At 42.1% G+C, this 15268-nt stretch overlaps 1 protein-coding gene across 2 annotated transcripts in view; it reads right to left on the bottom strand.

Annotated features, from left to right (window-relative positions):
• Positions 1-1099: 1099 nt before the first annotated feature.
• LOC126198674 (uncharacterized) overlaps positions 1100-15268 on the bottom strand; it is a 325499-nt gene continuing 311330 nt past the window's right edge. For both annotated transcript variants that reach the window (XM_049935165.1, XM_049935166.1), the window contains 3 exons: positions 11269-11366; positions 11069-11175; positions 1100-1453 (listed from right to left, as the gene is read on the bottom strand). The gene's annotated coding sequence lies outside the window, so the exon portion shown is untranslated. The remainder of the gene's footprint in view (positions 1454-11068; positions 11176-11268; positions 11367-15268) is intronic.

Consider the following 15268-nt stretch of genomic DNA (forward strand, 5'->3'; position numbering starts at 1 on the left):
TTGGTAGCCCAAATTCTGCAGTTGTGGGCGTTGACAGACCCTCGGAGCGTGAAATGAACTTCGTCGATCCACAACACGTTACTCAACCAATCGTCACCTTCCGCCATCTTTTGAAACGCCGCAAATGCCCTCTGCTTCACTAAATCGCCAGGAAACAGTTCATGATGCCGAAGGATTTTGTACGGATAGCATCGGAAGGTACGCCTAAGTGCCTACCAAACAGTAGCTCTCTCAGCAGCATTACGCCTTGTGCTCGGTCGTCCACTACGGGGTCTATCGTCTAAACAACCCGTGGCTTGGAACTTCGAAATCATTCTCGCCACAGCTGCATTTGTCAACGGACCTTTACCCGTTCGAATCCCCTTCCTATGGCGATAGGATCGTAACGCTGAGCTAGCACATTCCCCATTCTGATAATACAGCTTCACTAAAAGCGCCTTTTCAGGTAACGTCAAAATGCTGCGACTGCTGGCGCATCTGATTCTCTCTCTCATTACAGCTCCTTTTATACAGAATTGTCATGCGCACTCACTGACGTTATGCTGTCCAGCACCATCTGTCGGACATTTTGTGAACTTTGTTTTTTTTTTGTTCTAATAAAACCCCATGTCATTCCAAGCATGTGTGTCAATTTTTACCTCTCTATCTACATTATTCCGTAGTTTATTAAGTTTTCAAATTTATACTGACTTTTTGATCACCCGGTATAATTTCGCTGACAAAATTTGCACAGTGCCGTTTCCTCTTCCGCTTGTTGTGAGAGTTGTTAGCAGTTGCAACATTGTTGCACTTGACATAAAAGTTTTCTGGGTGTGCTACCGGGTCATAATGTATAAAACTACTGCTGCTGCCGAAAATCCAACGTTTGGCCACGGTTGCAGCGGCCAGTAGACCCAGAAGAAGGTCGCTACAACCGTGGCCGAAACGTTGGATTTTCTGCAACAGCAGTAGTTTTATACATTATGACCCGGTACCACACCCAGAAAACGTTTATGTCGAAGGTTGTACTTGTGTGTAAGGTAAGTCAAGAAATAAATATGAACAATAAGTAATGCATATTTAAATTCTTGTTTAATAGTTTACTGGAAACAGCTATTATTCTTATACTTGCATTTTGTATAAATATGCGAGATCTGGTTTCGGCGAAGTTATAAGAGTATACAACTTCAATATACTTAGGTAACATTAAGCGTCATTCAAAAATGAGTTATAAAACTGAATATCATTTTTCTATAAAAATAGACTTCATCGTTTTCATCTTCATGACTAGAAATTCGTTTCTGAGCAGTTCGTATTTCTTGCTACTTGTGCATACGCACAGATGCACACACACACACATGTACACACGCAAAAACAGGCAGAGCGTTCTTTTGAACGCTTAGAGTCTGTCATTATATCTCGTGATCACAAGAGATGAGTCCCACGTCTTCTTCTCTGGTACATTCATCAACACCTGAAAAGAGACAAAAGAACAGTTACCTATGTTATTTAACCTACGTGTAAATGTTAAAAAGCAAATGTATGAGACTGAGGTGTCATTACTTCTGTTACTCATTGTTAGCAACATTACTAGCGACACTGATACGTTAAATTTCAGAGCGTATATTCTAAATTTCTGTACACCATCCCTGGTCCTAGCATTTTCACCTTCACAATGGAGAGACGTCTACAGACGTTAAAGTAACCTCTGGCGTGCCACAGGGGAGTGTTATGGGACCTTTACTTTTCACAATATATATAAATGACCTTGTAGATAGTGTCGGAAGTTCCATGCGGCTTTTCGCGGATGATGCTGCAGTACACAGAGAAGTTGCAGCATTAGAAAATTGTAGCGAAATGCAGGAAGATCTGCAGCGGATAGGCACTTGGTGCAGGGAGTGGAAACTGAACCTTAACATAGACAAATGTAATGTATTGCGAATACATAGAAAGAAGGATCCTTTATTGTATATTACATGATAGCGGAACAAACACTGGTAGCAGTTGCTTCTGTAAAATATCTGGGAGTATGCGTGCGGAACGATTTGAAGTGGAATGATCATATAAAATTAATTGTTGGTAAGGCGGGTACCAGGTTGAGATTCATTGGGAGAGTCCTTAGAAAATGTAGTCCATAAACAAAGGAGGTGGCTTGCAAAACACTCGTTCGACCTATACTTGAGTATTGCTCATCAGTGTGGGATCCGAACCAGATGGGGTTGACAGAGGAGATAGAGAAGATCCAAAGAAGAGCGGCGCGTTTCGTCACAGGGTTATTTGGTAAGCGTGATAGCGTTACGGAGATGTTTAGCAAACTCAACTGGCAGACTCTGCAAGAGAGGCGCTCTGCATCGCGGTGTAGCTTGCTGTCCAGGTTTCGAGAGGGTGCGTTTCTGGATGAGGTATCGAATATATTGCTTCCCCCTACTTATACCGCCCGAGGAGATCACGAATGTAAAATTAGAGAGATTCGAGCGCGCACGGAGGCTTTCAGACAGTCGTTCTTCCCGCGAACCATACGCGACTGGAACAGAAAAGAGAGGTAATGACAGTGGCACGTAAAGTGCCCTCCGCCACACACCGTTGGGTGGCTTGCGGAGTATAAATGTAGATGTAGATGTAGACCAGTTTATATTACGTTGAGTGTGACACTCCTATACTCATTGTCAACAACTTGAAGCGATCAACTAACGTGAACGTTACAAGCATTCATGCGAACTCTGACAGAGCGTTCTTGTGCCAGTATGCATAAAGAAAACTCATCAGTGTTTTAAAATTTATTCCATACGTCGCCCCTTCCGAACATCATCATTCTGTGGCATTTAAGACTATGCTTTCCCACGCGTTATGTAGCTCTTGGAATTTAGGTTGCCATCTTTCTATATTGTACCAAGAGCATTTGCTAGCGTACATTCATCTCTGCGACACGAGGAAGCCTGATTTCGATCAGTCTCGTTACACAGCTCTCTAACTATAATGACAGTGAAACGGAACTTTACAGAAAAGGGCAAAATACTAAACGTCTTTCCCCAAAACTTTTTAACAGAGGAAGATTACACTGTAGTGTCTCTTTCGAATCGTCACACGGACGAAAAAATGGCTGTTATCGAAGTAATTGACATGGTATGGAAAAACAACAGAAATCGTTCAACAGAGGAAAGAAAACTGGAGCTGATAAGATACCAATACGATTCTACAGGGTGTTTCAAAAATGACCGGTATATTTGAAACGGCAATAAAAACTAAACGAGCAGCGATAGAAATACACCGTTTGTTGCAATATGCTTGGGACAACAGTACATTTTCAGGCAGACAAACTTTTGAAATTACAGTAGTTACAATTGTCAACAACACATGGCGCTGCGGTCTGGGAAACTCTATAGTACGATATTTTCCACATATCCACCATGCGTAGCAATAATATGGCGTAGTCTCTGAATGAAATTACCCGAAACCTTTGACAACGTGTCTGGCGGAATGGCTTCACATGCAGATGAGATGTACTGCTTCAGCTGTTCAGTTGTTTCTGGATTCTGGCGGTACACCTGGTCTTTCAAGTGTCCCCACAGAAAGAAGTCACAGGGGTTCATGTCTGGCGAATAGGGAGGCCAATCCACGCCGCCTCCTGTATGTTTCGGATAGCCCAAAGCAATCACATGATCATCGAAATATTCATTCAGGAAATTAAAGACGTCGGCCGTGCGATGTGGCCGGGCACCATCTTGCATAAACCACGAGGTGTTCGCAGTGTCGTCTAAGGCAGTTTGTACCGCCACAAATTCACGAAGAATGTCCAGATAGCGTGATGCAGTAATCGTTTCGGATCTGAAAAATGGGCCAATGATTCCTTTGGAAGAAATGGCGGCCCAGACCAGTACTTTTTGAGGATGCAGGGACGATGGGACTGCAACATGGGGCTTTTCGGTTCCCCATATGCGCCAGTTCTGTTTATTGACGAAGCCGTCCAGGTAAAAATAAGCTTCGTCAGTAAACCAAATGCTGCCCACATGCATATCGCCGTCATCAATCCTGTGCACTATATCGTTAGCGAATGTCTCTCGTGCAGCAATGGTAGCGGCGCTGAGGGGTTGCCGCGTTTGAATTTTGTATGGATAGAGGTGTAAACTCTGGCGCATGAGACGATACGTGGACGTTGGCGTTATTTGGACCGCAGCTGCAACACGGCGAACGGAAACCCGAGGCCGCTGTCGGATCACCTGCTGCACTAGCTGCGCGTTGCCCTCTGTGGTTGCCGTACGCGGTCGCCCTACCTTTCCAGCACGTTCATCTGTCACGTTCCCAGTCCGTTGAAATTTTGCAAGCAGATCCTTTATTGTATCGCTTTTCGGTCCTTTGGTTACATTAAAGCCCCGTTGAAAACTTCGTCTTGTTGCAACAACACTGTGTTCTAGGCGGTGGAATTCCAACACCAGAAAAATCCTCTGTTCTAAGGAATAAACCATGTTGTCTACAGCACACTTGCACGTTGTGAACAGCACACGCTTACAGCAGAAAGACGACGTAGAGAATGGCGCACCCACAGACTGCGTTGTCTTCTATATCTTTCACATCACTTGCAGCGCCATCTGTTGTTGAAAATTGTAACTACTGTAATTTCGAAAGTTTGTCCGCCTGAAAATGTACTGTTGTCCCAAGCATATTGCAACAAACGGTGTATTTCTATCGCTGCTCGTTTAGTTTTTATTGCCGTTTCAAATATACCGGTCATTTTTGAAACACCCTGTACATGCACAATGCGAAATTACTTGCTAGTCTTCTAACAGCAGTGTGTGGTAGGCCTTTGGAGGAGCAAACTGTTACTGATGGTTGAAAAAAAAAAAAAAGATACAGGTCAATCCCATTTTCAAGAAGGTTCGTCGAACAGACGCACAAACCTACAGGCATATATCTCCAGAATAACTCGGAAAATAAGCTTCAAACGAAAAAATGTGTAGAATACAAAGTTGATTATTTTCGAGGGGATATCTGCTGGTCCTAAAATTAGCCCGCCACCCCAGCCCCCTGGGGGTGGGGCGGGAGGCAACTTTAAAATTTCAAATGGACAACCCCCATTTTTTGTTGCACAATCAGATTATACATAAAAGAACTACGTACATTATGTCAAAACATTTCTTTTGATTGTTGGTAGTTGGCAATGTAATTCAAGAAAGTCCATGTTCTCATTTTACGTGGAAAATGGTTACGGATAAACAAAAAATACACGACTGGCCATTAAAATTGCTACTCCACGATGGTGACGTACTACAGACGCGAGATTTAATCGACAGGAAGTACATGCTGTGATATGCAAATGATTAGCTTTTCAGAGCATTCACACAAGGTTCGCGCCGGTGGCGACACCTACAACGTTCTCACATGAGGAAAGTTTCCAACCGATTTCTCATACACAAACAACAGTTGACCGGCGTTGCCTGGTGAAACGTTATTGTGATGCCTCGTGTAAGGAGGAGAAATGCGTACCATCACGTTTCCGACTTTGATAAAGGTCGTATTGTAACGTACCGCGATTGCAGTTTATCGTATCGCGACATTGCTACTCGCGTTGGTCGAGATCCAATGACTGTTAGCAGAATATGGAATCGGTGGGTTCGGGAGGGTAATACGGAACGCCGTGCTGGATCCCAACGGCCTCGTACCACTAGCAGTCGAGATGATACGTCTCGATCCCTGAGTCAACAGATGGGGACGTTTGCAAGACAACAATCATCTGCACGAACAGTTCGACGACGTTTGCAGCAGGATGGACTATCAGCTTGGAGAACATGGCTGCGGTTATCCTTGACGCTGCATCACAGACAGGAGCGCCTGCGATGGTGTACTCAACGACGAACCTGGGTGCACGAATGGCAAAACGTCATTTTTTTCGGATGAATCCAAGTTCTGTTTACAGCATCATGATGGTCGCATCCGTGTTTGGCGACATGGCGGTGAACGCACATTGGAAGCGTGTATTCGTCATCGCCATACTGGTGTATCAGCCGGGGTGGAGGTATGGGGTGCCATTGGTTACACGTCTCGGTCACCTCTTGTTCGCATTGACGGCACTTTGAACAGTGGACGTTACATTTCAGATGTGTTACGACTCATGGCTCTACCCTTCATTCGATCCCTGCGAAACCCTGCATTTCAGCAGGATAATGCACGACCGCATGTTGTAGGTCCTGTACGGGACATTCTGGATACAGAAATTGTTCGACTGCTGCCCTGGCCAGCACATTCTCCAGATCTCTCATCATTTCAAAACGTCTGGTCAATGGTGGCCGAGCAACTGGCTCTTCACAATACGCCAGTCACTACTCTTGATGAACTGTGGTATCGTGTTGAAGCTGCATGGGCAGCTGTGCCTGCACACGCCATCCAAGCTCTGTTTGACTCAATGCCCATTCGTATCAGGGTCGTTATTATGGCCAGAGGTGGTTGTTCCGGGTACTGATTTCTCAGGATGTATGCAGCCAAATTGCGTGAAAATGTAATCACATGTCAGCTCTAGTATAATATATTTGTCCAATGAATACCTGTTTATCATCTGCATTTCTTCTTGGTGTAGCATTTTTAATGGCCAGTAGTGTACTAATTTACTTGATAAATTTTGATTCGCTAAAGCTAAAACTCTCCCTCTCTCCCCATAGAGCGAGGTTTGAGACAGAGGAATTAGAGTTTTACAAATGTTGACCACGAAACAAACAAGTAGATCCGAAACTTTATTGATTGCACCACTGTAGGAACTGGAGAAAAATCACAGTAGCGTCCGGTATTACGGTATAATACTTTGTTTGCGCGGCAACAAACATTATGCGTACGAAAAGAGCATGTTACGACAGAGCTGCTCCTCCATGTTTTTCGCTTAGGTCCAGAAATGTTGCCAACATTACTGAGTTACGTAATTATCATTTGTTCATTTGTTCTACAACAGTTCCTGGAGTTGGCCTATATTCGTAGCAGTCTTACTCTACACATTTTTAATTTATTTGGATGCTAATAACATCCACAATATCATCTCAAATGCGAAGGTTGTCGTGAATACTGTAAGTATACTGCGTGGAGTGGCTAACGAAGAAGTCATGACCTACGTCTCTTTGTGTTTAGACCTTCCCACGAATGTACTCTCGCCAGGATGAGACGTTTATGCTAGCAGTTTTGCTGTAGATGGTAATCTCTTGCTATCAACGGTGCACTTCGAGATTCATTACTGTCGCGTTGGGTACCCAAATCTAACATCAAATTGACACGTACTACACGTGTGCATAAAATTGATCTCTAACACTTGTATAATTGGGATACGGTAAGCATAATGGCCAGTGCGGGCATAACAGGTTTTTGACTTTGTTAGTCTGCACGGCACTGAAATCGTACGGCAACTGCATACAGATGTCACTCGAAACCGTCTCAGTGACGTATTGTCAGCTGAAGGAGCCAGTAAGACGCTTTTTCTCACACTCTCGTTTTTCATGGTTTTGAGCGCTTCTGATATAAGGTAAATTCTCACTTCGAGCAGTTATTACAAATTTACATAGTAACTTAGGTTTCCCTAACAAAAAAAATGGAAATTAGCTTGTTGCATCGTTGACCGGGAGGTCCCTAGTCGGAGAAGTTCGCCCGCCAAGTGCAAGTTTTATTTTATTCGACGCCACATTGGGAGACTTGCGCGCCGGTGATGAGGATGAAATGACGATGAGGACAACACAACACCCAGTCCCCGAGCAGAGAAAATCTCCAACCCGGCCTGGAATCGAACCCAGGTCCGCTTGCATGAGTGGCGAGCACGATATCACACAGCTAGGCAGGCGGGCAGGTTTCCCTAACATATTTTTGTTGAATAAAAGGTCACTTAGCGACAGATTTGCATGTCGATGAATGCTTCATTGGAGGTCGTAGTCAATTAATAACTGTTGCGGAATGACGCCTGTGTGGGTACAGGGGGCACCCAGTGACCAACATAACCGTCGCTATACCAAAGCTGTCCTCCCCTTCTTACTGTATGAATGTACAGTGAATGTAATAATAACAAACGATGAATCATAATAACAGTGATAATAGTAATGATAATTATAATAATGAGCCTGTGACACGTATTAAATAAGAAAAGTAATTTATTTTTTTGACTATAGCTATAGTATATACATATAAATTCCAACGAGACAGGCAATAATGGGGTTCAAGTGACATGAAGAGAATTAAGGTAATTAATGATGGCATTTGTTTCAAAACTGCTGCAACCAACTACTGAATTTGCGTTGAAGAAGAGAGTTCTGGAGAGAAATCTACCTCCTACTAACAACAGGAATATTTTCGGAGGGTTTCAGTCCGTTTTAACCTCAAAACAAGAAAATTTACAGTCGTCTCTTAGTCTTGGAGACATTTTTCGACATGACAGTTAACGATCTGCAACGCTCAACATTGCACCTGGCAGGGAGGAATAATCTTCCTCCTAATTTAAGACGAAGGCCCAAATGGATGGACGGGAATGGATTGCTGGTTTCCAAGAAAATGGTTTTCTACACATTGAATTTGAGGCCACGTGCCCCTGATGTGCCATGTAGGCCTGTACTAATGGTGAGGACAAAAGTGACTTTTTATAGAAAACTGTGCCCTAGATGTTTTGCATCACTTCACCTATTCGCAGTGGTAGTAATGAGTTTTTCCTGAAAAAATGACAGTTATATTATAATAGAATTTTTTACCCTCAACATACAATTTGTATGGTAAAGTTAGTTTTTCTCAGTATACATTTTCAAAGGTAAAATAGGTTTTCTCATATATTTATTCGCTTTGCAGTCATGCCCTACTCCTTCGGACGCAATGGCCACTTGGGTATCTTTCGAATGATTGATTGTTTTATGTGCTTTCCTCCGGCCACTGAAAATGTGAAAAAAATGACACATATCTGATGATAGTGACAGTTACACCGTGATTTTCAAGTTTCTTGGTCGTTTATAACACAGCTACAAAAGTTATAATCTTAAGGGGTCCGTTATTTGTATTTTTCGGTCCATCTTATCTCTGGTGTCAAATACCAAAGACTGTATTGCTGTCCGGTATAGATATGATGCAGAGGATCTCATAGTGGTATTTACAGCTTAAGAGCCTCTCTCCCCTGACATCTATCTGCTCTTACAGAGCCTATTCGATTGCTGGCTCCAGAAACAGTTAAATGGTGCCTGCAGTCGAACTTCCCATCACGACAGCCCCTCGGTGTTGCAGTTAAAAACACGCCTTATGGTATGAGATAGGATTTAAAGTTCTTGCAAATCCTCCTGATCTGGTCACATGTGGGCTTGCCTTTGTAAGACTATGATACGACAATTTTCCGTAGTGTTCTAAATGTGTGAAAAGCTAATTGATGGAACAGAAATCACAAGAAGGGTGTGAGTTGGTGTTCTCACACAAAGATAGCCGGACGCGATTTGAAAGTAACAACAGTCGATATTTGCTGTTTTGTACAGTGTTTGACATTCCTGCTTGCAGCAAGCAGGCAAACCCATATTAACAAATCGGATGGTGCGCTGGTGGACCTCGAACGCCATTGTCACTGCAGACTTTGTATCTGTGTCTGTTTTGTATGTGTAGCACGGCAGCTGCTGTACATAGTGAAAATGAAAAGCCGTGGCTAAAACACACCTACATTGTGTTGTAATTCATTACTTTCTCAAGACTAGTGGTGCTCTCAGGCCATTCTCAGGTGCCGCGTGGGTATTACACAACGTCACTTGGCTATGATATTTGAGTATGTTACCCCTCTTTTGTTAATAAATTGCTATGTATACATCAGTCACAAGATGAAAGGGTGCCTTTTCTAATGCTGATCAGAAAGTCACTAAGATCAGCGCTTGTCAAGTGGCAAACAATTTCACATTTCCCACTCGTAAACAGCTTCAGATGCTTCCAGAATGAGATTTTCACTCTGCAGCGGAGTGTGCGCTGATATGAAACTTCCGGGCAGATTAAAACTGTGTGCCGGACCGAGACTCGAACTCGGGACCTTTGCCTTTCGCGGGAAAGCGCTCTACCAACTGAGCTACGCAAGCACGACTCACGCCCCGTCCTCACAGCTTTACTTCTGCCAGTACCTCGTCTCCTACCTTCCAAACTTTACAGAAGCTCTCCTGCGAACCTTGCAGAACTAGCACCTCTGAAAGAAAGGATATTGCGGAGACATGGCTTAGCCACAGCCTGGGGAATGTTTCCAGAATGAGATTTTCACTTGGAAGGTAGGAGACGAGGTACTGGCAGAAGTAAAGCTGTGAGGAGGGGGCGTGAGTCGTGCTTGGGTAGCTCAGTCGGTGGAGCGCTTGCCCGCAAAAGGCAAAGGTCCCGAGTTCGAGTCTCGGTCCGGCACACAGTTTTAATCTGCCAGGAAGTTTCAGCTTCAGAGGAATTTAAAATAGCTACTGTATTTTCTTGTGACTGATATCATATTGTTAATTATTATATGATTTATGCTAATTTTGCGTGTACCTACTTCAGCTGTTATTTTTTTTATCATTCTGGCTTAGTTGGTTACCCATTGACTATGCAGATGACTACAGTACGATCTGTAATTCTTGTTTATTTTTAACGTTGGTTTGTTAAAATCCATGTACACAGGAAGAAGTTGGTTAAGGCAGAAATTAGTCCTGAATAGATAACACAGAACGGTACAATAGTTTTATATTTTTTCCACTCTAGTATTTCTCTCGGCTCTTAACCCAAGTATTCATTTTGGCAGTAAACAAAGAGGCTAAAACAGCTTATTTCATTAATTGAGACATCGTAGTCAGCATCAAAATTCTTTATACCAACGCGAGGCACCCTCAATGGCACGGAGACCTCAGGGATTTTTTTCTAAGGGAAAATTTTTTTCTCAAAGAATCAAGATATTTTGCAGATGAAGTATTTATCTACGTGTGGGACATTTAATGTGACGATTGACGGAAGACAAAAGAAGAAATAGTCAAGCGAATGTTTTTCTAATGGTGAAGAAATGAATTGAGTACACTGACAACCATGTTTTCCAGGTGTGTAATAACTCATCAGGAACCGCTAATCTTTGTTACATCCATCAGCATTTTCGTAGTGGAATTTGACTAACCTGCTGCATGTGTTCTGGAGTGAAACATAAGGAATTAATGTTTTGTCTCCTCCAGCTTTTATTGGGGATGTGGCCTCCTCCGTAGCGTCATAATTCCCGCAAATTACCTGTAAAAAGAAGAATTATCGTGACATATGGTACCTTACTGGAGAGAGAGGCGGGCGTAAAGCATACAACGTAGGCGCTTTGTGAGACCTCACCTGCCAAGCCCCGGGTCTCGATCCTCGGACCTGGCCAGTGGACGGAAGCTCGTCCCTCCCTGCGGGTCAGCACGGCAGGCCTCGTCACATATCCGAATCTGCAACATTTGAACGTTTAGAGAGTCAGAAGAACCAGCAGACTGGTCAGATCAACAAACAGTATTGTCTTCACAGGTTGCCAGACTGCGAGAGTACAAGGATGATATTTTTCTGAGTGTACAAAAGTACTAACGTACAGTCTCGTGGAGATGCGATATAATAGAAGAGCAATTGCAAAGATAAAGCAAGACTAAAACACCAGTGGAAAACAGCTAGATTGTATTTCATGGTCTGAATGCCAAAGGATAATGCTGTAAAATATTGTGCATTGGAATTGTGTGTATCAGGAGCGGAATTTTCTGACGTACGCGAGTAGCTTTTTAACATTTACACCTGCCGAGTTATGGTATTCATTTTGTTTTTCTTTGCATGGAACTATATCATTTACTCTGTCGCAACAGAAAGAGCCTTCTAAGAGGATCCCAACGACATTTGCAACTTAATCACGTAATAACAAGGTAACAGAGGCACAAATCACCCCCCCCCCCCTGCCGTCAGGTAAAAGGAATTCATTAAAGTCTGCCCTATGGTGCTAAATCTAGAAAGGCAGTAAAATCAGATACAGTTAGTGTATTTATTATTATAAGCGTCTTATAAAGTACCTCAGCTGTGGACCCTGAGCATTGATAGATACTCTTAAAGCAATTTCTCAGTGACAGTACTACATGTTGAATTTCATCTAGACTTACCGCAGCAGCGATCCATGTCGCATAGCTTTTGACACCGTTAGTGCTGGCCCTGGTGGCCAAGCGGCTCTAGGTGCTACGGTCGCAGGTTCGAATCTTGCCTCGGGCATGGATATGTGTGATGTCCTTAGGTTAGTTCGGTTTATGTAGTTCTAAGTTCTAGGGGACTGATGACCTCAGAAGTTAAGTCACATGGTGCTCAGAGCCATTTGAACCCCGTTAGAAGTCGACAGTGTTTAGTTATGGACGCCTTGTTTTACCTTTGATAAAAGTACGCAAGTGTTCAGTCTGGTAATCGCGCTGCACATTTTGTGGAGCTATCTGCCAGATTAAAACTGTGCGCTCTACTAGGACTCCAACTTCACTCGTATACATGACCCATGACCCGCACTCACAGCTTTACTTCCGCCAATACCTGACCTCCTATCTTCCACTTGACGTAACCAGTGTGTATTTTGAATTGACCCATAGTCATACTGCGAAGAATGACCTGTCCATGATTTGAAAACTATGCATTATCCATAAACCATATCTTTCATTGAAGCGCAGCATCAGTTTGAAGTTTTCGTAGACACTATTCAGAAAGTCGTGATGCATGACTTTTTGAGGGAGGAGACAGCGGTCATAATGTAATTTATTAAATAAAGAATTCTTAATGTAAAAATATTTTAATGCCTAGACGGCAATTTTCATTATAAAATTAAAGCACGATGACAAATTTCGGTTGTCTTGCTACAACCATCTTCAAATCTGTAAACGAATGGAGGAAAAGTAGCCTAAGAAAATTTTGTACAATAATGTACGAAATAAAACTATTTATAACAGCCGAACAAACTATATGACAGCCAACTCCAAATGTAAAATTGAACAAGTAACAAATTCACTTAACAGTGCTGTGTACGTAATATGTTACTGCTTTTAAGATGACACACCAAACAAATAGTACAAAATCGGCTATGTGCATTGAAAAACATCATCATAAACCTCCTGAAAGAATTTGAAACAAAAAATCTCAAAAAGCTTATATCTAAATCCACATAAATTTTACAATTATAAAATTAACAGGGAAGTGAAGTTAGAGGACAACTCGGGGACGCTGCGTTATTGTTACTACCTTGCAACATGCCGTATGTAACATATACTCGTAACCAAAGACAAAAATCCAGAAGTTTTGTACCAAATCCTAATGATTTTAAAACTATAAAAATAACAAGAGAATGAAGTTAAAATTACAGCAACATGGTATCGTTTCACAGTTCGTAGGATTTTTGTTTTGCATACGGCTCTTTGCCAGTTAATTATATAACATAGCTTCCCTACCTTGTAATTTTAACTTCAGTCTCAATTTTCATGATTTTAACATTTGCTTGGATTAAGATATAAACTTATTAAGATTTCTCGTCTTAAATTCTTTCAGCCGCTTTGCTGCCTGGCTCGCTCACTATGTAGTTTTTAACCACCTACTCTCATAGTCTTGTTAGCCCGTAACGCGAATGAATGTCATTGAATGACTACAGCTAATGATGGTATTTTTCAATGTTTTTTACTGTTCTTTTCCTTACGATCTGATTGCTATGCCATCCTAAAACCGGTAAGATATTGCTTAAACAACACTGTTAAGGGGATTTGTTACATGTTCACTTTTACTTGCATTTCGTTCAGCTTTTTCTAAGGTAACTTTTCTTCCATTTCTTTACAGATCTGAAGATGGCTGTAGGACGCAACCGAAACTAATCGTCGTGCTATAATTGTATAACGAAAATCGCGGTCTGGATATTAAAAGCTTTTACATAAAATTTTTTTATTCCGTTAGTCATTGAGAAACCTGTAACCGATTTTGAAAACAACTGCCATGATGCTGACGATGTAGCGAAATGCAAACAGAATGAAACGCGTTGGAATGTTGTACTCACAGAACACTCATACGGTTGATCCCACTCGCACATCAAGCTGCATCGCAGGGACATGTGTGTTTGTTTGTAATCGTTGTTAGTTGCATTTCTCTCAACAGTTACTGTTTTTCTTGTGATAATCCATTCTTCACATATCCAGTTTATTGAGATACTTTTACAACATTTGCAGAGATTGAGTGCGGGAACTTGCCACTATTAGGTTACATTTCATCACTTACCTGCACCGCTACTCCAACAATATGTTGAAATTCGCGATAAAGGAAATGCACGCCCACTTTTACTGCTGTCGTATTCATTGTGCAAGTCGTAATAGCCTGATAGCTACAGCAGCAGAAAATAGATCGATGAGCCTCAGAAGCACCTGAGGTACTGGCTTTCTTAAATTTTCGTGCAGTAGAATTAACGTTCATGGGACCTCTTCTCTTTAGAGCTAGACAGTGGTTTGTTGCTCTGTTATTTTGTTACTATTGTACCAAGTTCCAAACATGTTACGTCGCTGACACTGTCTTCCAAGTTGCTTTCCAATGTCACAGAATGGAGTATACAGTTCCAGTGAAAATAAATAAATAAATAAATAAATAAATGACGGGCAGTGCCATACTCTGCAGTTATAAGCGTTAACTGTCACTTGCAAACATCAAAAATTCGACTCATCGTCCACTATAGCTTAACGAAAAAGTCACTTCCATGTATTTACTCTTTTTGGATGTAATTTCGATCAGTGATCTTAGCTGCTTCACGGTCTATGTAAATGTAAATGTAATGAGCCCCGTCGATGTTCCACTTCCATGTCCTACCTATTATTATTATTATTGTTGTTGTTGCCGTCTCCAGTCAGAAGACTGTTTTGATTCATCTCTCTACGCTAATCTATCCTGTGTAAATCTCTACATCTCCAAATAAGTTTTACAACGTACATCCATTTGAAGCTGTTTATTGTATTCATGCCTAGTTTGCCTATATTATTTTTACCTCCCACTCTCCCCTCCAGTACTAAACTGCTGGCCGCATCGTGTCTCAGAATGTGTCGAGTTGAGCTACAGGTTTCTTTTCTCGCCAGTTCTGTTCAGTTACGCGAGCTTCCCATCTAATCTTCAGCATTCTCTTGTAGCACCACATGTCAAGATCTTCTGTCTCTTCTTGTCTCGGCCGCTTATCTTTACACTGTTGTACTACACCGCACACCAGGCAAACGCCTTCAATAAAGACTTCCTGATTTTCAGTTTATATTACATGTTAGCAAAGTCCTCTTTTACAAAATAGCTTTCCTTGCCATTTGCGTTATACATTTTATACTCTCTC

This window comes from Schistocerca nitens, chromosome 8 (assembly GCF_023898315.1).
Source record: "Schistocerca nitens isolate TAMUIC-IGC-003100 chromosome 8, iqSchNite1.1, whole genome shotgun sequence".
Classification (NCBI taxonomy): domain Eukaryota; kingdom Metazoa; phylum Arthropoda; class Insecta; order Orthoptera; family Acrididae; genus Schistocerca; species Schistocerca nitens.